Genomic DNA, 27515 nt, shown 5'->3' with positions numbered 1-27515 from the left:
ATGTGCAACTTCAAGCTGTGATGGGACTGAATCTGCATTAATGCAGGAGAGCTGCTAATTCAGAAGACAGGAAGGGCTCAGACCATTCAGCGATGGAGCAGATGTGATTAAACGCTGATGCCTGATCGAAAAGCTTGTAGGGTCTTGACTTGAAGGATCATGAATGACTGACACTGTGAAAAGGGAAGAGGGATTCTTAGGGTTTCACAAATGTAAAGTTGCCATGGTAACTGGTGGTGGTTTGGTTTAGCATGGAAGCTCAAAACTCAGTTACAAATGGCTAATTAGACTAAAGGTACTTGAGAGGGAAGGAAGCAGTAGATTCAATCAAGACGGAAGCAGCTGGGCTCAAGATGACTTTTTTTCTACTGATGCTAATTTCTGTAATTAACTTGCAATAAAGAAGCAATGTTTGTTTCAGCTGTGTGTGTGTGTGTGTGAGTGTGTGTTATTATTCTAACCTGGTGCACAAGGCATGTTTCCATTTTACAAAAGAGCTTTAATTGTCATTTCTCAAATTGATCTCAACAAGCTGTATCGCCTACCTTGATTCTCTGTTATTCAAAACTTCAGATTAAAAACAAAACTAGATTTGTATTTCCTAAAGGAAACTGATATACTTGCAAGGCAGTAAATCAATAGTATCAGGTAAGTTTAGGCTTATTTATTTTTTGGTCCCACTTTATATTGTGTCTTTAACTGTGTACATACATGTTTTTACATTGTACTTATATTTTAGAAAAACCTGCATGTGATAACATCTGTAATTAGGCTACATCTATAATTACACTCTTGACCTTCCCTTACACCTTAACCCACCCTAACCTTCTCCGTATCCCATCTCAATATCAGCAAAAGAGTTTTGCAATACAACATGAACACAAGTACATTGTACATACATACATACATACATATATTATATATATATATATATATATATATATATATATATATACACATACATACATACATATATATATATATATATATATATATATATACATATACATACATACATACATATATATTATAAGGGTACTGATTGTCATGCAGTTTACGTGGTTATGGGTGTTTTCAGCTGTTCACCACACAACTGTATAACAGCAAATTCTGCATCAAATCTGAATGGATTAAGCGACTTGATCACTTGATAGAGTGGCAGAAGCGCCATGCATGTTCATCAGCGCTGTGCACATGAGACTAATACCGATCTGTTTTACCGCTGCGGTTTACAGATGCACGGTTTAATCGGTAGTGCCGTTCCGTCTCATTTGGAGTATTGGCCTTGTGCGGTTAACCATGCACTCCAATTTAAAAACAGCGCACATGTGGGGACGGGTCTCCCTCGCTTCGCCGATCTGCCCACTACTCGACCAGCCAGTGCATGTAGTTAACGTGTTTGTGTATGTAAATATGTGTATGTTGTAATAACACCCAAAGTGATGATTTGGGGCCCCCTAGCGTCCTGGGCCCATATGCCTGGCATACTCAGCATCCCCCGTAACGGCAAACTAAGAAGGCACAAAACAAACAGGAACGGAACACAGGAAGTGAACACAGAAACAATAGGAACCAGAACTCACCTCAAACTTACTAAAACACAAGAGCAATCATGACAGAGTTCAGGGATGGTCATGTCAGAGCAGATGCTGCCTCCTCATGAGGAGCAGGAGAAGTGTGTGCAGCCTGAACACACGAGATGGCAACCGCCTTCACAGGAAGTGCAGCTGATGGTGAAAGGGCCTCTGAGACCACTGGACTCTGGACTACTGAACTTGGAAGCGCTGGAACTACCGTACTTGGGACCACCAGACTTAACAGTGCTGAGATCACCAGACTTGGGACCACCAGACCTGGAAGTGCTGAAACCACCGGACTTGGGACCACCAGACCTGGAAGTACTGAAACCAACAGACTTGGGACCACCAGACCTGGAAGCTCTGAGACCACCAGGCTTGGGACCACCTGACATAACAGGGCTGGGACCACCAGACTTGTGACCATCAATCTTGGAAACGCTGAGACCACTGGACTTGGGACCTCCGGACCTGGAAGTGCTGAGACCAGCAAAATTCTCTTTCCCACATTTACAGATTTCTTTCTTAAGCATTCACAAATAGCCTACCAACCAGTGCTTCAATTCTTCTGTCAGGTGTCATAACATTTTATGATATGCAGAGGCAATTTCAATTCTACATGCTGGAGAAAATGGGAGCTACAAAGTTGATCTCACCTATCCTGCGACTGTGCTGTTAAAATCATCGTGCTGATACAACAAGGCTTTCTCTTTATATCCTGCCATATAACTCTGCAGTGAGCTTGCTTGCTTCACACATAACCATTCTGTTCATCCTGTCAAAACATGCAAATAAACTGCATGCACATTTTCCTTTCACATTTGACCACAGATTACAAGAAGTATTATAAGTGACTGCATTGAGGTGGAATGTTAAATGAACACCCTCAATTAACCTATGCCAGCTTGATTTAGATGAATCTGAATGGAAACAAAGAGAGGAGGTGTACTGTAGTCTGTAAGTGCATTACGAAGGAGCAAGGAAGCTGTGCAAATGAACAGGACATTGGTTAGGAATGTCTGTTTTATGGACTTTAATCAACAAATAATTATTGTTGAATATTTGTCTATGTCTAATGCTATTTTTCTCATTAATGGATGACATCAGCCAGAAGTGATTCAAGCTGAATCATCAAATTTAACAATTTAAAGTCTAAAGTGGAATTTAATTCTGTGGTGTTTTGTGCAAATCCACATTGAAATTAGTTATTAGTCATGGTCAAGTTTTCTTCATCCATTTATGTGAGCCACTGCATGAATGGCTGTAATAATTCAGTCCTTTAGGGTTATTATGTCTGCTAGAAGAATGGCTATTTGTGTTTGACAATTACCTTGACTTGATTAAGGTAATGTCATTGCATTAATTTAAAAAAAAATATTTTTCTTAATGTTGGACGGCACTGAAAAGAACATTCAAAATGGCAAACAACAAAGTGCAATGAGCAAAATTATGACTCAGAGCCATCCGTGTGCCAAAATCGTACATGTAAAGGTATAAATATGTGAAAAAGCCTCACATAAACACCAAAAACAGAATGGCTACAGAACATCTAATGTAGCACAGGGTATACCAGCAGCTATCTCCCCAAAACACAATGTACTGAACATGACTCTATTTTTTTTTGTTTGTTTTTTAAACAGCAGTGCTTAATTATCAAGAATGTCCCTGCTGAAACATGTGGGTTCCAGCATGAGGTGTATTTATCAATCTGTATTTATAAAGCGATATAAACAATAAAGGTGACTTGAGATGAATATGTAAATATGTGCTGCACACTTTTCTCTCAATAACAAAATAAACACAACATAAATGGCAGCATTTAAAAACAGCAGTTAAGAAGGCATCTGATCATAGCGACATAGATGTTTGTACCAGCTCTGCAATTCAGCACTCCAGTCAAGTCATATTTATATAGCACTTCATACAATAAAATGCTTTACAGTATTAAATATGAAAAAACAGTGTCAGTATTGCTTTCAATTAGAATTAGAATTAGAATTAGAAGTGTGCACTCCCAAACTCCAGAAACAAACTCCAAACAAGTTTTATTTTGGCCTGATTTTGTTCAAAATGGCATCACACCAGTTTGCTCTACGATTTAGCCAATTATAGCACCTCTATTTCTTCAACTGCACAGCCTCTCTCCAAAACCCTGCCCTTCAAAGACAAGTCAGACAACTTGATGTCAGTAAACACAAATGTGCAAAATGATTCACAGAAAGAAACTTTTTTTTCCTGATTGGCTAAAAAGGAGCAGCCAATCTCCTGACTCTGTTTACAAAACTGTCATAAAGAGGTGTGATTTCTCGACACCAATAGCTGCAGAATAACACTGAACATGACACAGCTGAAAGCTCAGGCACCTTTCTGGGATTCAGCTGAAATGGTGCATGGTAAGATAGGTAAAAGCTGTTACTTTCTAAAATATACGAATAATGCATCCACAATTTGTACAAACAGACAAAAGACTGATTTATGATTAGCTCAGTAACCAGCAAACAGAGCCAGAATGGGTATTCAGTGTTTGTAAGCCCCTTCGCTCCTCTCTAAGGCTGTCATCTGCAGCAGCTGTAGGTATTGGCACTTAAAGGCTGCTGTTTAAATTGGTGTCTGGGGTGTCTTCAGAGGTGGAGAGCGTGAGTGAGAGGGCAGGCTTCTTTGACAGCATTGTCAGCTAAAGATGCTAAACCTCACAGTGGGGATGAAGTGCTCTTCACAAAAAGCTAAACAATAGGTCCAAAGACCTGAGGCCATCTGAGGCCTTCAAAAGAACAAAGGAGGTGGAAAAAAATGAACAGTTTTAACTCTCAGTTCTCATGTTGCTGGAATATGAGATAATGTACCAGGGTGATAGGACACTTGATTTATCAGTTTGTTCTGGTGTTGACTTGAAGGTCAGTCAAAAAAGGACAAGTTGGGTCCTTGCTTTACACGTAAGAAAGGAAAAAGCAGTGTCGAAATGCGGTAATGATTTGCTGGACAACCTACAATCTGGACTTTGAATCCCCAAAAGTAATCTGACATTTCCTCACTGCACAAGTACTAAAATCTGACAACAATTCAAAGTTGTTGACACCTGCACATAGTAGTTGTTGTATTTAAATGGACTCCCCAAAAAAAAAAGCTCATGGTCTGAAGCGCATGGCGCAGGTGCACTTAGGGCAGGTCCGGATCCACTTTTGCTAGTTTAACGACGGAAAAAATGGTTGCCGCACCAGGCACATGGTCCAAAAGGGTTGTACCTATACTCTTAATGAGTCATGGGTGTGTTTTGGGCGTAAAGTGCAATAAACCAATCTCCCATTTCCCATCTCATGTCCCATTCCTTTTAAAAGCCAGGCAGATTCGCTATTTACATGGCAGAATATAGACACCCTCAACCTGATGAGTCAGTTTAAATACATGTGCGTATTGCCACGATTGGTCAAATAATTAGCCAATTTCATACTTCATTACTGCAGATAGGTCATTCTGATATATGCAATGACTATCCATTATGACATGTAGGCATTTTTATCATTATGTATACAATAATAATCTTTTACATTGTAATCCTTTTATTTGTAACATTTGGCATGTTTGTGTGCTGCTGCCCTGCTATGTAACAAGCCGAGTGTACGCACGTTGTGCACCTGCCTATAGGCGCATATTACTAACGTGCTCTTTAAATAACAAAATAAATAAATAAAATAAAATAAAATAATGAAAAAATACTGCACCATTGACTTTAGAGCAGGTTTTTGTTGGTCAGTGGTGCAGTCGTTTTCAGTTGCATAAAAAAAGAAACACACCAACAATGCTCCTGAACACACCTCGTTTTCAGACCAGCACGTCCATGGGCGCACAGATGGACGTGAGTGCATTTGCTATTTAAACAATGTGGCACTGGACGTGAAAATGATAACTGCGTCAGGCTAAAACTAGAAAAAAACACTTGTGTCGCACCTATGATAGGGTCCACAATGTACAAATGAACAGCACCAAGCAAAAATTCAGGTTGCCAGAGTGAACTGCAAGAATGACAATGTGTGTCTGTTAGTGTACTGCCATCCAAACACATGCAAATCAGTGGAAGAGGAGTGATGTACAGTGAAGTAGCCTTTCTGGGAGCACAAGTGTTTTCAAGTACCTACACCACCCATATGTCACAGAGTACAGGAGTGGATGGCAGCCAGATCCCTGAGCAACAAGTTTTTTTTTGGTGTTTGTCTTGATAAGACAATAAAGAGATGACAGGAATGACCAAAAAGATGGGGGAAAGGGATCAGTAAACCATGCAAGCCAGACCCAAACTCAGTGTCACCTGTATGAGCATCACAGTGGAGTGATATTTTTAGTTGGATATGTTTTGATGGTTATATCCTGAAAGGCCTATAATTATGAAAGGCCCCATTGAGGCATCTCAACCTGTAAAAAACAATGCAGAGAGGCATCAGGACAGACAGCATCATGAATTCACATATGGTAAGTTGCATGCAAATAACATTTAGCTTAGTGGATTATGTTCTGGAGAAGTCAGGCATCACATAACTACACAGTTTTAAATAAGCATGGCCAAGTGGATGTCTTCTTATATTGAATAACACATCTTGTAGTGAATTTACAAATAAATATATGTTTTTACAGAGGCATGAAGCATGTTATTATTATTCACCATGATCTATTGGTCTGACAGCATACAGTTGGTTCTATCTCTCGCACATGTGATGCATTCAATAAAAACATCATGCTAAACTATCTAAGTGGGAAAAGAGGGCTGGGGCATTGAAAACTCTGGATTAATGCTTGTGATATATATATATATATATATATATATATTAGACTCTATTAAGACCTCCTGGAACAACTTATTCACATCTCTTCAGTTTTTGGAAGGATGATACTACTCGGTCAGGTGCACACGCATTATCAAGGAGATACCATCCTTCCATGTGTGCAAACTGCAGTCTGTAATGCAGCAGTGTCAAGTGTGGCCATGCAAGCGTATTTCACTATTGGAGACAGGTTATGAATACAGTTTTACAAGGCTGTTGAACAATTTATCCAACCGTTCCCTGAGAGATTTAAAGCATTCGCCAATGATGAGATCTTAAATGCAACGTGCAGGCTTGATTCCAGCAAGATTCTGAAATCAAACAAGATTCTGAAAGAATACTTGGAGGATGGAGTTTGGTTGCTGTCTTACTAGTGATCGGTGTGGGTAAGATTCAAGATATATCCTGCTACCATAAAACTGAAAACTTGCATCTTACTGGTGTCTTCTGTATTTAATTTTTCAGCATTGCCTACTGCCAGTTATGAAACCTCTCTGCAAATCCACAAGCAATTAAGAGTCCAAATGTAACAACATGACACAGAGTGTCTAGACAGATTTGCACTGGTATACCAGCATCACAGATCATGAGGGAGACTATATCCATGAGCCATTTTTTCATGATGTTGGTAGTGCATTTATTGTATGATTTGCATCACTATCCAACCTCAAGCACGGGTTCTGACGTGTTTGTCACATATTTGCCCTGTGGATTATTGTTTTTTGGATTTCTGCCTAATTGGATTAACCATGACCTATGACCTATGCTTAAGCACACCTGTGCTACAGAAGGTCAGAGTTTACACAGATGAAAAACAATTGCCCTGATGAGAATGCTATTGTCTCATAAATGGCCTCTACCCATGAATCATTGCAATAACTACCTTGTTTGCTAAATAAAAATAGTAATAATAATAATAACATTAAAGTGATAGTTCACCCAAAAATGAAAATTATCCCATGATTTACTCACCCTCAAGCCATCCTAGGTGTATATGACTATCTTCTTTCAGACGAACACAATCTGAGATATATTTAAAAATATCTTTAGTCCTCCAAGGTTTATAATGGTTGTGAATGGTAGGCCAAATTTTGAAGACAGAAAAAATGCATCCATCCATAAAAAAATGAATCCATACGACTCCGAAGGGTTAATAAAGGTCTTTTGAAGCAAAGGGATGCGTATTTGTAAGTAAAATATCCAAATTTAAAACTTTATAAATTAAAATAACGAGCTTCCGGCGGACGACCGTATGCATACTGTGCACGTCAATTTGGGCAGAAGAGCAACCTTTGACCTGACGTGATGACGTGATGACGCAATGATGCACGTGGAGGCACAGAGGAGAGAGCAAAACAAATCACTAGTCACGAATTAGAAGTTTAAAATGAGAAATTTTAAAGAGAATTGTCGGAGGATTTCGATACAAGAGAAGAGGAGCTTGAGTTTGTTGCCCAGCCGTATTAGTTTGAACCGTGAGAGGCGTCTACGCTTACGATACTCCAACATCCTGCGTCATACATCGCGTCAGAGGATTACTCATTTGGCGCAAGTTAACTTGCGCATTCTGCGTGCGGTCTTTGCCGGAAGCTAGTTGTTTGAATATATTAATTTTTAAATATAGATATTTTTCTTACAAAAATGCATCCCTTTGCTTCAGATGGCCTTTATTAACCCTTGGGAGTCGTATTGATTAATTTTTTTATGGATGGATGCATTTTTTCTGTCTTTAGAATTTGGCCTACCATTCACAACCATTATAAACCTTGGAGGACTAAGGATATTTTTAAATATATCTCAGATTGTGTTCGACTGAAAAAAGATAGTCATATACACCTAGGATGGCTTGAGGGTGAGTAAATCATGGAATAATTTTCATTTTTGGGTGAACTAACCCTTTAACTCCCACCAACCTGTGAAATGTGGGTGTATTTCAGCAGTGGTGTGTAACGCAGTCACTCCTTCTAGCCACTTTGGAGGGTTGAATTTTATATAATATATACATTTTTCAGTTGTAGTCTTTTAAAAAGGCATCTGAAATAATAAACTAAGTGCAATGTAGTGTTGTCAAATATATCAGTTTTCTGATACATATCGATACTGAAATATCTGAATTGATACTGAGCTCAAACGTGCTGCGTAATACACGAGAATGAACCTCATTGGTTACGCAGCACGTTTGAGATTCTGGAAGAGGTTTGTTCTTGTGCGTCATCCAGGTTAAGCTGAGCTTCTGCTTATGCTCGCTGATCAATGTTTACATGCAGTTAAAATTAAATCTGTTCATCATAACAAGCGATCGATTCTCTTAAAAAAATTTGGACTAAACCACTCGATTCATATGGATTAGTTTTCCGATTTCTTAATGAAGTTTTTGAAGCGTCAAAGTGGAAGTTACAAAGGCAGTCAATGGAAGGAAATCTGACAGCATTCTGTCATCAAAAAGATCTTAATTTATGTTCTGAAGATGAACGAAGGTCTTACAGGTGTGGAACGACATGAGGGTGAGTAATTAATGACAGAATTTTCATTTTGGGGTGAACAAACCCTTTAAAGTATATTATTATTAATATATTGGTTGATTATTATATTGTCTGCCATAGAGCTTTTAGTAAGATGGGGTTTATATTTCTTTAAGTGAAATTGCAGATGTGTATCATTAATGGAATATTGTTATCAGAACAGCTTTTTGGGCAAGGTTTTTGCTTGTTAGTATGATCAATGCAAAATGCAGTGCTACAAAAATATTTCATATATATAATATTATTTATTAAATATTAATATTATTTGAAATATAGTATAAATATATTGTATTTATTAATTCAAAGTATTTTTTCAAGGAATTATTATTATTATTATTATTATTATTAAAGCATGCATAAAAGTCAGAGAGTGTTTGGGGTTTGATTTACCCTTGAAGAGGAGACAGGTGAAAGGTTATCTTTCACTATATTAGACCGTATGGTGTTTACACCAGAGGCCAGTGATATATGGCCTGCATTGACAGGCCGCACTGGGTAATTAACAAATTATGTTCCAGCTAACAAAGAGTACACATGACAGGCGATGTATGGCTTTCAGAAGACCCCACAGCAAAGACCACCAGAGGAGCAGCTTTAATGTGGTGTGATGAATGAACTAACTCCTGCACTGCGCAGGTGGATGCACACACACGCACGCACACAAAGTAGTTTCTCATCCTGCACAGGGAGTTGTACAGCTGCAAGGTGAACGATGGCAAAGCAGAGGGCAATTATCCTCCAGACAAATAGCCCAGAAGGCCTGACAATTAGTCCCACAGAGGTCCAGCTCACTCTAACTCAAGAATATGCAGAAGTGATGCCTCTTTATTTAATCATCTTTTCCTCTCTTTCTTCTGAACTCAGTCGTTGAGTGGGCTTTAGAACATTACCTACATCCATTTATCAGAAAGTATACATGTTGCCATAAGGTAAACAGCAGTGATTTAAAAACGTAACCTCAGTTTAATGGTATGGAATCCCACTTGATTAATTTGAGCAGAGAGGATAAATTATTTCACTTGAAAACACAGACCATAAAACAGTGCATGATTTGTAAACTAATACATTTTTATGTTTGTATCACATGACCAGCTCCATATGTATGACTTTTCTAACACAGTAAACTTGCTCAGTAACTCATCTGGTACAACACTTTGTGATGCGAAGCATTCGGGTATGGATCCTGTGAAACATAAATCATGATGAAAGAGCTCAAAGACTTCTTCAATGATGTGGTTGCTTCAGCAAATGTGTTTTTATTTCTTGTTTACTTTTGTTAACACTATCAGTTAGGTGCTACGTTATTTTCAAATGCGATAGAGCATTAACCCTCTCACACACTAAACATTTAATTTCCGAACTACCATAATAGGTTCAACAACCAACGCAATAAAACGTTGCCACATTCACGTTAATATGTTTTGGGGGGAATTTAACTCACTTTTAGCTGGACATTTCACTTTGAAAGTGCTCTGTAAGATGCAACATTTTATTACATATAACTCAACAAACAAATCACAAACATGGTAATGATCAACAAATATTAAGTAAAAAATATGATCTCTGAACCACAAGACAGCTAACTAACAGTGAGTTAAGGTTCAATAACTCTCAGGGGTTGGCAGTTGCGCCGGCGATACCACCTTGGTTTTTTTCTTACCAGTGCGAAGGAGACTCAAAATACTCCGTCAATTTTGGACATACAGAAAAGAGGTATACATCATTCAAAACTGTGAAATGTATTGTTTTATTTGTGTACACTCACAGTAAAAACACAATGTAGTGCTTTTGGCAAAATAAAGAAAACTAACAAGATGCGCGATCTGCCATCTCTCTCTAAAGGAAGTCCATTCTGATACTTGTTAGAAAATTAACTGTAAATTAGAGAATACTAATCACACAAACATGAGACATATGTCTAAAGAAACATCAGGTTTTGTGAAATGTCAGGTTTTAAATAATGTAAGTCAAATCGAAAACAAATAGTCTCTGTTTATGTAATCTGTTTGAAAAGAGATGTCACTCGTTCGTGAGTCACCTCATTATCCGCTAATGCGGCCACGCCCACAGAGAGCGCGCACTATTCAAAGGCAAATTCTGAGGCGATCCATTTAAACAGTCAATGTCCGCATCAAAAAAAAAAAAAAAAAATGCATCAAGTTTAGTCAGATTCATGTACTTTTCATCATTTTGAGACGTGGTGAGGAATAATGCTGGAAGAATGTACCTCAGAGGAAGAGTGTGACTGGTTTCAGTTTCATTTCAAGGATCAAGCCGAGGATTGTGAATGGTAAGTTCTGTATTCTTAAATCCTTTATTCTAATCACGATATAGACTAGTGTCTGTGAATATTAAACTGCAAAAAGACCATTTAAATATGAATCCTGCATGTTCTGTGTGTCTCTGTGTGAACGAATGGCACAGATGCGCGGTTTCGTTTACTACACATAACTTACATTAGTAATCATGCCATATTAGCTTTTCCCAAACTATATTGCTGCTATACTGAGATGAGTGAAACTGACTGAAATATGTAATAAATACTGAAATAAAATGTCTTAGCAATGTATTAAATTGCAAAATAACATTTATAGGCTCTATAATACAACAAATGCGATACATAAAATGTCATAGACGTAAAAGGCCCCCAAACCCCCTCAGACCCCAGAGGGTTAAGGTTAACAAAATAGCTTTCGTTAGCAACATGTTGCTGCATTCCTTTTTCCCAATATCTGGGTGTTCCAAACTCTGTCATCAACTTTGTTTAATTAAAATGATACAACAGTCAAACTCCTAATAATTTAAATGAGAAATGTATTTTTAATTGATTAAATTATGGAGAGAATATTGATATAAATCCTATACAGTGTGACAGTCAATGAAATCAAATAAGATTGGCAAACACAATTCAAAATGGAGAAAAGTTGCGTTTTTATTAGTCAGCTTTAAGATTTTTGGAATAAATTTAGTGCTAATTTCCCCAAGGTCTTTTTTTAATCAGACTATACTATCATTTTCCATTTCTGCTTAATGAATCATGCGAGTTATAGTCATATTACAAATGGCAAGGCTTTGCAGGCTATTAGTTTGTTTCTTTAGGGGTCTAATAGAAGACATGCTTCATTTAGGACCCGGTAGTATCCTGAAGCAATACAGAATGGATTGCATTATTTCCAACAGCTGCTATTTCTCAGCCATCTCTTCACAAGAGTTGAAATATAATGCGCTTGGGTGAAGTTATTATTCCCGACCAGATCCTTTAGATTCCAACGTAATGGCATCCCCTCTCTTGAAGGGGCAATTTAAGTTTGCTATCCTCTACAGATGCACTCTTTTGAATTGTACTTAATTACTAAATACATTTTACCACTCTCTTAGGTACATTTTGCCCATTCATGTGTTGTGCCATAATAGTAACTTTGCTTTGAATGGTTACTATAATGTAATATTATTACCATGGATCATTTTGAAAATCCGTTATGCGATACATCAGTGCTATAACTGATCTTCTGTTGAGTAGGTTTACCCTTGGGATTACTTGACTTCATATAAGAAAATGTGTCTTTTGTTGGTTTCATTTATCAAGATAAGTGACTCAGGATTTCATAACGCAAATGTGTCTTACAATGTTTCAAAGACAGCATATCATTAAAAGTATTTTCCATTTCTAGGTGCTTTATCCATTTCTAAGTGCTTTATGAAATACAGAACATTATGTTGTGGACTTTAAATGTATTCTAAATGAACTATTTAAGGCCTTGGCTCCAGCTAATGGCCCCTGCTATCAGAAACTGATTCCTTTTGAGTTGCTGAGTCTGTGACAAGAGAACCAATGAATCAGAAGTTGCCATCATCATCATGGTTGTTGCTTGTTATGATGGTCACCGTAACCCTCTGTTTAATAGACTGCATTTGTGGCATAAACCTACAGAACATAGATTTTTTTATTTATTTTTTTAACAAAATCAAAAATTGCAGTTACAGTAAGTTAAAGCTAGGCATGGGCCGATATGAGATTTTGACGGTATGATAACCTTAAGCAAAAATATCACGGTTTCACGGTATTGCAATTACAGCTCTAAAATGTGTTTTTTTTTTTTAAATGTCTAAGTAAAAAACAACTTTTTTCCTTTGAACACAATATATTTCTAAGCAACAGAGAATATTTGGAAAAGTAGTAAACATGTATTTTAGATTAAATAATTAAAATAAATAATTGAATTCTTCTTAATTAAATTAAAATTATATAAATAAAATAAATGCAGTCATTTAAGTGAGCCTAAACCTGTATTAATAGAGTTATTATATGATATAGTCATTTGTTATTTTTATATTACAGAACAACAGTGAGATTTCAATACTAATATTCATGGATGTCTTTATTTCTTGCTTTCAAACGTTAAATCCTTGAGCTTTTATTTTGACGGAAAACCACAGGGAAGATGTCTTTCTTTGACAACAGATTTATAAACTACACTCTCAGTACAGATGTTTGGTGCACGTTGCGTTCCTAAATGCAAATTATAAGTGACTCAAACACACAGCACTTGCAGAGCAGCATTTTCTGTGAATCGAAGCTGAAAGCTGTTTTACTCCATACAGCGCGTCAGAATATATATTTATATAATTACTTCACAACCATTGCAATTTGATGATCGCACTAAGACACATCACATTCTCACATCCATGCATTGTCAAAATTCATAAAAAGTTACTGGGGAACTGGTGAATAAGCGTTTTAGCGCTGATTTTTACTGTATTTGCCGCTTTGAACCCTGGCGAAGTGTCCCGCAAATGGCGCTGCGAGCTCGCGCAACTCTGTCAGAAGCAATCCGTGCATGAAATAAAGTTATTAGAAAACGTAACATTGTGCAGTTTATTAAGTAATTGTTCGGGCCATTTTGCGATTTCAATCATCAGACAGTTACCAGCCACTTCACTTCATCTTTTTCGATGGGGGAAAAAGTTTCAGGGGTTCACCTTCCTCTGCCATCCTACACACACACACACACACACACACACACAGGTGACTGACTGACTGACTGCTCGCACCAACGGAGGGGAAGGGGTCGTGTCACTACACTGCACACAGCTTGGAGGATTCCTGCACTTTGCGTCTTTGACGCGACATAAAAAACAGCTCATACCTCAGGAACGATATCATGGAAAAATTTAGTGGTTTTGAAACCGTGATGTTTTCAAACCGCGGTATACCTTGAAACCGGTAACCGGCCCATGCCTAGTTTCAGCAGTTACTATGCAAAAAAGAAACATTAAAATACAAATTCTTTTTAGCCACCAGTAGTATAGCCACAAGACTTATACATTAAACGTGCTAGAAGTGTTAGTGTTTTTACGTTAATTTAAAGAGGCTATATGTAGAATTCAGAAACACTTGTTATTAGCGCCACCAGTGGCTGTTAAGTGAACTGCAGCCAGCGACTTATTGCTCATGTTCGCACTCGTGCACATGTAAATGTAAAAGAGACTTGAACGTGATTCAAGGCCCTGATAAACTCACGGTGAAGTTCTTTTTTGTTCTTTGCTTAGAAGTAAAAAGAAGTTGGAAGTATGTTTGCAGTGATATAATGTTAATGAACATCCTGATGCCATCCACGCTGCTGAGAGCAAAGTTTCAGTAAACATGTAAAATGTGCTGCATGCTTTCCTCTCAATAACAAAATAGACAACAAAAATGACAGCAGTGAGAAAACAGCAGTTTTCTGCTGTTAGCGATGTGGATATGTTTGCACTGGATCTGTAATTCACCAGTATCATGTTGACAGATGAAGTAATTAAAATGACACTGTTATAAAAGTTTTATTATAAAGTACATTTGAGACTATAGACTATATAGATCTGACTATTTAAGACTACAGTTTGAATGAATCTCTTTTCTTTGCATGACACATTGACATTACAGTACAGAATGGCTCTTTTGGCACTATCTTGAACATGGTATAAGCATTAGTTTTGTGTGTCATGAAACGGAAGAGAGGCTCTTGGGAGCGCGTAACCGTCACATTCTTATGTTCCTGCCAAAAACAATCCGAGTCCTTCACATAAAAATCAGTCTACAGGCTTTAATAGACAACCTAGGTAGTCGGAAAAGGTCTTGTTTATATATACATACATATAGCCCCTTTAATGCCAGTAAACAGACTATTTGCAGGGAATGTATGAACTGATGAACTGATAAAATGTAGGCTATATGTGTGAATGCACTGTAAGTCACTTTATATTAAATCGTCTGCCAAATCCGTACAGTAAATGTAAATGATGCACCATCTTACAGTAAATATAAATGCATTTGCCAGACACTTTTTGTCTCGTCAGTCAAATAGACCACAGGAAGTCCAATAAATAATATGAAATGTTATTTATGTTATTAATGAAGCAGTTTGACTTTCTTTTCAAAGTTCATCAAAATATTGCTGTTTTCCTCTGTTGATTGACATTTCTCATAGGCAGCCTCCTCAGAAACCATTAGAAGTCTGAGCATGTCGTGAAAAATAAGCAAAAAGTTGCAGTGGCTTGCACGCAGTTTCACACCGCAAGATTCTGAATAGAAAGAATGCACATTTTTATGGCTAATGAAGTCTGACAAAGGCGTAATTCATCTTGTCTACATAATTCACCCATACCAAATAACCCATCTCCAGTTGTATAAGTCATCATCATCCCAGAGCGGCGTCGGGGTGTCGTGATAATAAACTTCATTCTGCTCTCTTGTTTTTGGATCAAAACGGCCACTCACCGACTTGAATGGGAATAGATTGCCGTCTGATTGCTTAAATAAAACATGAAGGATCTAATGAACATATTCAGGCTGTGGCATATAACTCCAATGCATGGCAGCGAGCATTGATTAAACCTCCCCTGTTTGGCATTTGGATAATGAACAAACACTGTAGAGAAATGGCAACTATTAACCTTTTACCCCCATTTTCCCCATTGCTATTGAAATAGTTCTGTTTTGATTCCCCTTATGAAAATCAATGAATTAAGACTGACAGGGGATATATGTATATGCTATTATTTTTATTTTAATTACAAAAGTTTTCCTCACTCTTTGGTGTTAAAGAAGGGAAAAAAAAAAAGAAAAAAAAAAACAATAGTGTGGTAAGATATCCTGGATCAAAATTCACACAGGATTTTGCAAAGTTGTGAAGGATTTCTACATATCAAAAGAATAGATAGCATTTGTGTTTCAATTGTTTGCAGAAGTTTTTAAAAATGACACTTTTTCTTGATTTCACAATACACGTGGGAGGCTGTGAGTGTGTTTGTCTTTGCTCATATAGTGTTTTTCTCTCGCTACAGCTGTCCGTCTCAGTGGTAGGTAAAGTCTGCACGGGAGGGTGTTTGGCACTCTTTTTGTCCCTGTGAAGTTCTCATTGCCCATGAAAAGATTCCAGTTTTTGTAATTCAGTCTTTGTGAATTTCTTCATTTTCTTTCCTTCATACCCCGTTAAAAAGAGCGGCATAGCTGGTCACCAGCATGTGTTCTGTTTCAGATGCTGGTGTTCTGGTTTGTCCCCACCAGACGTCTAACCAGCAAGACCAACTTCCAACTTTATTAAACCAACTTCACCAAAAAGACCATACTGGTCAAATAACTAAGTTTTGCCAGATGGGAGAATTCAATTCAGTTCAATTCACATTTATTTGCATAGCAATACATATCACTTCAAAGCAGCTTTATAGAAAATGTATGTTTCTACACTACAATTAAGAGTGATCTGTTATCAGAGGTGACTGTGTTCAAGTAATGTCCATATTTCAGAAATGTACAGTTCTAAGACAATACAGATTGTGCAGTTAGCTAACATCATGTATTTATGTAAAGCAATGACTACATGTGATCATAATGATTACAATATATGGAGAATTTGGTAGATTTGTATGCTGATTCAATGTTGGATCATCTGAAATCTTTGTAAGAGGCTGGATCCAAACTGGAGCTGGCGTACTAGTAACGCTAAAGTAAATGGAGAATAATTAGTGTAGCTGCCGTTCAAACATTTCAAGCAAAAGTCATGTTCATTTGATCCGATATAATTGGAGTGCAAGGTTATGAGAAGGATAATGTGAATGATTGGCTTAAGAGATGTGTTTTTAATCTAGATTTAAAATTAGAGAGTGTGTCTGAACCCTGAACATTATCAGGGAAGCTATCAGGACAGCTAGAAAAGTGGACTTTGCTTTAGGTACTACCAAAAGTCCAGAGTTTTGGTCCACCTGCTACAGCAACATCAAGCACTAACCATCATAAACTAGCCTGTGCTGTTTTTTGCTGCTCTAAGCTGATCTTTAATCTTTAATAATTTTGCGTAATGGAGCTTCCTCATCCCGGCACAGTTAATCCTAGTCAACTATAATTATGATAATAATGTTAGCGTCCACACCAACGCACAATAAAGTTCTGTTTATTATAAGAGCGCGCTGCTGCAGTTTTTTCATCTACCACTTTAAATTCTCAAGTTTCTCTAAAATCGTGTTAATTTTGATTGTGATTTTCTTATTCTTCATCAGCTGGGAAAAAAAAAAAATCATTCTGAAAGTTATTATACAGAAAGTACAATATTGTTTTTCTGTGTCGTTATTGTAATAGTTGTGTTTTGGACTTTCCTATTCTCATTTAATAATTATTAAAACTTTATAGTAATTATCGTCCTTGGTGTGGACGGGCCTTAACACTTTTTGGTTTATGATGGTTGCCTCATCATTATATTCTAGCACAATTTTACAATGTTTTTAGCATTGTAATTTCATGAAGAACCACAAAATCAGTTCTAACCCCACTCAGGCTTCATAACCAAGGGTTAAAAGTGGCCTTTACCTGAGATGTTCATCCAGGGTTAATTGTATTGTTAAAGTCCTTTTTTCAGCCTGATCTTATAAGAAGGTGCAGCTATTTTATGAGTTGACCATTTTGTGTACATTTGTACAATTTGATTTGTATGAAAATGTAAAATTTTTGGGAAAAAAAAAAAGTTCCACCCCTAAACCTAACTCTCAGTGGGGTGTAAGCAGATTGTACAAAAATATGAAAATGGGATTTTATGAATTTATATGAATTTGCCACCAATTTGCCAAAACATAAAACATATTAACCCTTAAACACATACCTCGGGTCTTTAGTGACCCAGACCATTATTCACTACCCTCCTCCTCATTCATTTTTTTTTTTAAAGTTATCAACCTTCTTAGTATCCCTCAATCAGTTCATTATAAGCAATATAACAAGATAGAAATAATAAAATTGTAAATTAATGCCTGTTTTCCCATTCATTTTTTTTAATTGACCCAAGGTATGTAACAGTGTAAGTATATTTTTTTCTGCACAACAATAATTGGATATTTGATGACTGAGTAAGTGCAATACACCTTTATTCCACAAGGTGGCAATGTCTGATACACAATGATGAAGTAACGTTTCACTCATAGTTACTGCAGGCAGAAAACAAAAGAATAGAAAGTAATATCAGTAAAACTTGAAATGGCTCAGCGATTTACTGCAGACCAGGTAGAATACAATCACATATTAGTGTCACTGTCACTTGATGGTGGATCTGGTGAAGAAGCTGTCAGTGATCAAAATATTGATTTTGAAGATGTTGAAAATGATAGTTTTGAGAATATGTTTGAGGTCGTGAATATGAGCCAGATGCTGAATGTAAAGGACAGTAATGAAAGTATAAAACATCTGCTCCAACCGAACCCTTCCATGCTCCAAAAGGTAACAAAATATGCTTTATTTTATTCTTCTATAATTGTTACTCTAATATCAGGAGAGTTTTATATTATCGCGACAGGTAGAGATCCAGGTCACTAATGACCCGAATATTTAATAAGGATTGGCAAAACATTCATGCATTTAAGGATTAATAATTGCCATGCTTTTTAGTCTATGCAACTAACCTAGATCTCCATAATACAAAGCATAAAGATACCATATATTTACATTAAAACCCATGAAGTGCACGCATTTAAATGGTCATGCACTAAAGCAATGATTAGTTCTGCAGTGAGAAACAGCACAGTGTTTAATGGGCTTTGTAAGGTTTCAATAAATGCTTATTGCTTTCCTCCATAAGAAAAGTAACAACTCTCCTATATCAGAGCTTTCAAGTGATGCATGACTATTGAGGGCAGTTAAGTGTAGTGGGCCTGGCTCTAGTATTCATTGTAATTGTGCGGTGTGTAACATTAGTTATCGTTTATTATTTATCTTGCAGCGCATTTACGGTTTAGTCAAGAAAATGAGCCAAGCTAATACAATATATTATATTTTACACAATAAAGATTAGTGACCCTTATATATCCATAACATACTGCCCCACTTATAATGTTGTTGGAGCCACAAATATCCTTCCAATGCATGGGGAATCCATTAGGGAGTAACATAAAAATGAAAGTTCACAGGGTTTGGGTAATTAAACATAAAGAAGAGGCAAACATTCATAAAACAGCTCTGTGTACTCATCCAGAATGATGATATCGTTCACATTTATCAAAAATAATAGGGAGCCCTGAAGAATTATCTTTCAGTGGTTCTTTTCAGCAGTTCCTTCACAGTAAATGTGAAATTCATCGGTTCTTTAGACTTGGAGGGTCGGCACAGCTTCTATCAGACAGTAGAGTGGCTAAAGCACTAGCTGGACATAATGAGGCTGGGCTTTGAGAGGAGAACAGTTGGTTTAACAATGAGGAGGAGTGTAGCCATTCTTTCTCTGTTTGACAGCTCAAAGCTAAGTGTGTGACAGAACGGTGTTCTGCGTTCACACCATTACACACACCAGCCTAACGATTATCATTTGAAACAGTTCTTTACGATAAGGTGTTGGACTGCAGAAATAACAGTGGTGGTGTTGGGAAGTGGAGTTTTATTTCTTAATGTCCTCGACCTCTTCAGTAGCCTTACATAAGATTCTCACATCAAAATTAAAAGAAAAAAAAGGAAAAAAAAAAAAAAAAAAGGCAGCCAGTTACACTCGAATTAATGTTTCCTCGTTATTGGGAGCTGATATAAGAAAAGGGATTTAAGGTTTCACTGTTCTTCATGCTGAAGATAAAAGTACAGACCGTAGCTCCTAGCTGAACTTTCTACTGTCTACATATGCTATCTTTTACAGCAACAACTGAAATGAAACCTCATAAGTGACAGATTTAAAAAGCTTCACAGGCTGCAACTTCTTTAAAAGCACTCAAACGTGCCACATGAAAAGTTTGAGACTTCATTAAAGCTGAAAGTTTCTGATTCCATCAGAGTTTGGTGTTAGCATGTTGCTAATAAGCTAATGGCTTGTTACTCTAATATGCACAAAAATATATATGTAAATACTGGGTCTAATAGATCGATTTTAATTAAAAATATTACTTAAATGTAGTACATTTTTAAATCAACATTTCCATCAAATTAGAATGAACAGTAAATCTGTGGCAACTTTTCTTCTTCTTTTTTTTTTTTTTTTTTTTTGACAGTCTGGTTGTGAATATACTACACACATACCATTGGGTCGAATGGTTGATTTTTAAGTAGATGGAACCATTTTTTATTTATACTTTTGAGCAATGAATTAAATATAAATATATTTTTACCAAACAGATAGTTTCAGTCCTTGATTATTGACTGAGCTGTGTTCAAAGCCATTGTAAAATACTCTATAAACAGACATGTGCGATCTCATTACATCAGTATTAAAGGTTTAGTTCACCCAAAAAATGAAAATTCTGTCATTATTTACTCACCCTCATGTCATTCAAAACCCGTAAGACCTTCATTCATCTTCAGATCACAAATGAAGATATTTTTTGATGAAATCCGAGAGCTTCCATTCCAGGTTCATTGACAGAACAGCAACTCATTATTGGCCGGCTCCACACGCATGCGTCGTGCTGATCATGTGAACAGCGTCGGCCAATAATGAGCCGCCGTTCGGATGAAGAACCTGGAAGCGCTGCACGTAAACAGCGTATGAGAATGACACAGAAGAGAAGATATTGTTGAATAAAGGTATTTTTGTTTTTGCTCACAAAAAGTATTCTTGCCGCTTCATAGAATTAAGGTTGAACCACTGCAGTCACAGCGACTGTTTTAACGATGTCTTTAGTATCTTTCTGGACCTTGACAGTGTTGATTATATTCCTGTCTATGGACGAGTCATATACCTCTCGGATTTTATCAAAAATATCTTTACTTGTGTTCCGAAGATGAAGGTCTTACGGGTGTGGAACGACATGAGGGTGAGTAATTAATGACAGAATTTTTATTTTTGTGTGAACTAACCCTTTAAGAGGGTCGCACACCGGACGAGAAGCGCCATGTCTTTAAAATTCAAACACATTGGCTGCATCTGGAAACTGACAGCTGACTTGTTGCATGAAGGTACCTCAAGAAACTAAATAGAGCATAATAGAGTGGGATTTGGTAATAACTAAGCGAATATTTAATTACTATAATAGTAATTTCTTGCTAGAAATGACATCAGAAGTTGAAAACGTTGGTCAAAAACGTAGATTTACAAGAAGGATACATCTATGCTGCCTTCATAAATCGATCACATGAAGTTATCTCAGGAGACAGGAAGGGAAGCTAACATTGGATTTGGATGTGCCTTGATGCCCTCCTACCTTGGAATGCGTCCTCCGAAGGTAGCATTAAGCTTTCGGACGCAACCATTGTTTTCTATGAGTGTATGCACACTGCCGTCTGTCCGCGGCGCCCAGATATGACTCAGGATGCTGTTCAAAGTCACCACCACTATAATAGTTTCCTTTTAAATTACATTATATTTGTCCCAAATTGTCATAAATGTACATAATGACTTCACCCTGTGCTGCAATATACATTTATTTTTACATTCATAGTTTTATAGCTGGGTCAATGACGTGACGGGTCATTTTTTTGTTCAAAGGCCTTAATAATAATAAAAAACAAAGATGTGACATCCAAAGTATGTCAAGTAGCACAACTAGATCTATTCTATTGAATCCAAAAGATTTTAATTATATTTTGCTACATATAAAGGTATTTTAAAGATTTTGACGTGTCAAAAGGTCATTTGGTTTAACCGTCCAAAGGCCAATACAGCCAATTCATTTGTGATTAACATATCTAAAAATGTAATAAATGTATATATATATTTTATTCTGGCATGATTTTATAACATCATAAATCAACATAGTGCAACATGTTATTAAAATTCTGTGTAGAAGTCGTTGCTTTGTTGTGAGAAAGAATGTCTGGAAAAATGAATTTCATTGATGTCATTCGGAGTAACCAATATAAAGGGATCAAACCATTTTGGATCATGCGGTCAATATCATGTGACAGGATGTGACATCATTCAGACACAGGCAAAGGACCACATGATCGTGAAGCAAAGTAACTAACTCTCTCTTAACTATTTGAAAAATTCATGTTTTCACTTGATCATACGCATGTCCTGAAACATCAGGTCATTCGGTACAACTGTTATAAAACGTGGAAAATGTTGTAATATTTTAAAAACTTGTACTAATTATAAAATATCAAACAATGCTAACAAGCTAGATATCAGCCTGTTAGCACTGTTTGAAAATATTGTCATTCGGTATAACCAAAAGTGTCATTCGATAAAACCAAAATTTTGGTTAAACCGAATGACTGTTTTGGTGACAAATTTTGTCCATTTTGTAAAAAAAATGACAAAAGCAGTGTTAATTGATTATAAAAACCACATAATCTCATTAACACTTAATAAAACTTCAAAATTAATTATATCTCCATTATGTTTTTTTTATACTTTCAAAAACCTTATTCGTCAATGACCCATATGCGTTTGCCTGTGGTGATTACGTTTGTGTACTGCCACCTACTGGAGGTGCAAGGTCACAACACACTTCAATAGCGTGGAGTAGCATAGGGATAACGAAAAGGATGACAAAAAAAAAAAAAAAAAAAGTAGTCAATAGATTATTACATTTTTGTTTATTTTATGAAAACTTTATTTCATAATAAATAATTTTATTTCATATATTCACTATAAAATATAAAATAATATATATAAACTATAAAAAGCCCTATGAGTCCGTGGTTTAAAATCACTGTAAACCACAGCTTCTTGGGGTTTAATGCTTTAATAATAGACATGTCCCTAAACTCAAGTCCTCCAACTTGAACTTGTTCAAATGCATTATGGGATTACCTTATCCATGTTGGACATATTCAATGCCGTCTTATAATTTGATCAAAAAAGAGATCTAATGTTAGAAGGCAGCATTATTGTTATGCCGGTCATTGATTGAAACAATCTTCATGTCAGAAGCATATGATGTGAATTTATGCAGCTTACCAGATTTTGGAATCTAATATGTGAAGGTAAACACATATAAAAGTTCCACATGTAGAGCTAATGCTTACATTCATCGAATTAAAACCAACCTAATTAAATATTTTGTTTGAAATGCATTGATGTGCAATACTCAGAAGTGCCTTTTGAAAGTAATGATTGTGTAGTTTTCAACATACTGTACATAAAATATGTGCTACCCATGATACATAATAAAATCATTGACAATTACAAAAACTACTTTTCTCAGCCAGTAAAAGACAGCTGGATTGCTTGTCCCTGTGCATTTCATTTCAAGTGCTGTTTAGCAGTGACCTTGGCAGCTCATTAGCAATAAGCTGACAACCATTTTCAGCAAATGAGCAAAATAATAAGGGTAGAGTCTCAATTAATTGCAACCTGCTGCTAGTTAGGCATGTCATGTGTACTCTCCGCCCTCCAGGTGGCCACTGCTCATTGACAAGATGTGTCACATAAACAAAAGCTCAAACACAGTAACACTGTCCGTCTTTATACTGGAGGCCTTTGATGTTAAAATATACCGATATGGCGAATATGAATTGTACCTTAGCTGTGGGGTGTTTTGTGAATAAAATATGAGATATTGGTTTTTATGGTTTTATGTAGTCTCAATATCTTGCTTAAGTGATCAACATCATAGTTCAAAGATTAGTTCTGCATGCTTTCCCTTGATAAGAAATTCACCACGATGTTTATCAGGTTTTGATCTTACTCCTTAAAAGATGTAATAATTTTAAAAAGGAAGCTGCAAACCAAAGATTATGCAGCTAAATCAAATGTGTGAAAATGACAGAAAACAAGTAAACAAAATTTCTATCGCTTGTAATGCTCTCAAAATATTTAGTGTCATTCAACTCTTAAAAGGATGAATTACATGAAACAGGGTTATTTGCAGTATCCAAAATGAACTTTTGTCACATCTGCCATAAAAATGAATGGTAATAAGTGTTTTAGAGAAAACTAAACAGAAATTGACCTTATTTCTTAATCACAATAGTTTTGTCCCTTTTACAGTGCCATTTTTTTTCTCTCGAGTCTTTCTGATAAATAACACAGGTCACTGTGTCACTTGCAGCATTTATTAATATTTCAAATTAGCTTTTATTATTGTATTTTTGATCTTTGTTTTAATTTTAGTAATTTTATGTGCTTTTGTCATTTTTACTATTTTCGATTTTTATTTCTATTTAGCTTTCATTTATATTTATTTCAGTTTTAATTTTAGTAAATTTTCAACTTAAAGCTGATGTAAGATTTTTTTTTTTTTTTTTTTTAATGTTAGTCACTTCATTGTGAATTTATCCATGCACATCGTTTTTTTTGTTTGTTTTGTTTTAAACTCATGTGCACTTGTAATCTTTAATCAAAATCATTAACCTCCCTTCCCACTCCAAATGCCCAACTTCCTACTATCTAATCAATTTCCGAGGACAAAATCAAGTCCTACCCTACATTTTGTTTCTCATTCCAGCAGCCGTTTCACTCAGATATACGTCACAATAGAGCAGAAAAGACAACTTCTGTATCATACCAACCTTAAAATACATTCTTTTTAACCCTTTAAGCCCAAAGTGTACCGCCGATGGGACGTTTTTGCTCCTTACTTCATGAAACATGCTCCGATTGTGGAAAATTGCACATCATTATTTACAGCAGATTTTCATGATTAAAATGAGTCGAATGAATCAGCATAATCCAGTAAGTGGATCACAAGATGTTCCTCACGGTGTTACGACACATAAAACCCCACAGGACGCACAGACGCTAACTAAAATCAAATGAAGCTTTCACATGGCATTTTCGATTATAACTTCATGAAACATGCATAGATCATAGAAAATGGCACATCATTACAGTGGATGCTCCCAATTGAAATGAGTCCAAAAATCAACATAATCCCTTGCAACGATCACGAGATATTCCTCATGGAGGAACGATTTTAAAACTGCCCATTAGGGGGCGTCAAGGGCTAAACAAAAAGGCTACCTTGGTTCCAAATGCTGTAACTTTTGATTACTTTATGCTATCACCACAAAATTTGATCCAAATGCAGCTCACATATAGGGGAACTTCACCCAAAAAGAATTATCCTCCTATTTCCTTCCTGAGTTATTGCATGTAATATAAGAAAGATATGTAAAATTACAATAAAAAATTTTTTTATATATATATATATATATATAATATATATATATATATATATATATATATATATATATATATATATATACACATAAACTTTTCTATCAAACGATACCTACCTTTTGACTCGCCTTGCTATAGTTTTGGAGTTATGAGTCTTTACTTTTGTGTGTCACAAAAAAACAACTCTAAAAATACCTTCAGGGCTTAAGGGGTTAATCCAGTTTATTGTTCATTGACTACTATTAGTATGCCATTCATGGGTTGATGTTTCCCAAAAGTGTAAACATTGAGCCTCCCAGACACCATCAAAACACTGAGATCAGTCCACTCAGATCTGTCAATCTCTTTCCAGCTCAACCTATAGTGAGAGTTTGGGCCATGTCTACTACAGGTGGAGAGATTGGGGCATGGCAACTGTAGCAAGCTGAGAAATTGGGGCATGGCTACTGTAGTAGGATGCGAGTGTGGGACGTGGTTACTGTAGCAGGCTGAGAGTTTGGGGCGTGGCTACTGTAGAAGGCTGAGAGTTTGGGGCGTGGCTACTGTAGAAGGCTGAGAGTTTGGGGCGTGGCTACTGTAGCAGGCTGAGAGTTTGGGGCGTGGCTACTGTAGAAGGCTGAGAGTTTGGGGCGTGGCTACTGTAGCAGGCTGCGAGTTTGGGGCGTGGTTACTGTAGCAGGCTAAGAGTTTGGGGCATGGTTACTGTAGCAGGCTGAGAGTTTGGGGTGTGGTTACTGTAGCAGGCTGCGAGTTTGGGGCGTGGTTACTGTAGCAGGCTGCGAGTTTGGGGCGTGGTTACTGTAGCAGGCTGAGAGTTTGGGGCGTGGCTACTGTAGCAGGCTGAGAGTTTGGGGCGTGCCCCTTTTTTAACAAATAATTTTGTCAGAAAAATACCTTAACCAAGTTTAGTCTTTTGTTCTTAACTCATATTTAAAATATTCAAATATATAAAATATTTTCCCCATTGACAGTTTAACTTATTAAAAACAATTCCCCAAACCAGTCCCCTCCGGACATCACTTTTCACCACTACAGTATGTATGTAGATATGAGCACTAAGCACTGCCTGACAAACAATTGCAAAGCTTTTTGTCCTTTCCTATCCCTTCCTGATAGCCCATGGGTGCTGTCATGACTTTTGATGATGTGAATGATGTGATTCCTATGAAGAAATGCCCTGTTGCCTATTAGACCTTTATTTCACACTGGGCCTTTCACTTCCTTAGTCCTCTTTAATGTCTTTGCTGCTAGGAATGGACTCCAGTCATGACTGGGTTAGGAAGTCTTCATTCTGGGTGCAAAGTAATCCTGCCCTGGGTAGAACCTGCGGCTGATGTGGCTCCCTGAGGAAGTCCTAACCGGATGCCACATCACATTAAGGAGCCAGCGAGACTTTCTAGCGTGGAAGAGCTCTGAAATGCTTCCCCAGCCTGCCTGAGGGTGGCATAATTAATTATGTCCTCTCAAATTTTCTTTGTCACTCTAATGTTTCTTATTATCCTGCTAGGCAGTGGATGTTTGCATGTTTGTTTGAAAGGATTTCTACATGTGTGAAACCCTGCAGTTTCTAATTTCCAGAAGGGGTTGGCACTGTGGCATGGTCAATGTTAGGCCACTGAAATGTAGTTCAATATTTTTTCTCATGCACATTCATGCACACTGCATTTAGTACTACTATGTTTTAGTCCACATTTAGTCCACAGCTGCAGCTTGTGATTTGCGAACAACTAGCAGAATTAAAGAAGACACCCTCCGTGTCTGCCATTATTAGGCAAACAGGAACTCCTACCCGAAAATCATGGCACTGGTTGAGCCAACGTAGATGTCAAGCCACTCAAACAAAAGGGTTTTAGCAGCTAGCCAAAAAGAATCTTTCTCCATTAATTTGGTTTCCATCCACATATTTTTGGTGTATTTTGAGTATTAAAAATGCAGGGTGAAAAAAACAAGATATGATTAAATTTAATAAATGAGCATAAAAAAAATTATACATTTGCTTGGTGGATGCATTATTTTTTTTTTATTCATTTGCACATAAATCTCAAATGTTGCTCTGGTCTTTCCAAAGCCAAAGTCTTCATAACTGACTGCTATTACTTC

The sequence above is a fragment of the Ctenopharyngodon idella genome, chromosome 16, assembly GCF_019924925.1.
Source record: "Ctenopharyngodon idella isolate HZGC_01 chromosome 16, HZGC01, whole genome shotgun sequence".
Lineage (NCBI taxonomy): Eukaryota > Metazoa > Chordata > Actinopteri > Cypriniformes > Xenocyprididae > Ctenopharyngodon > Ctenopharyngodon idella.
Note: the sequence above shows the minus strand (reverse complement) of the source record.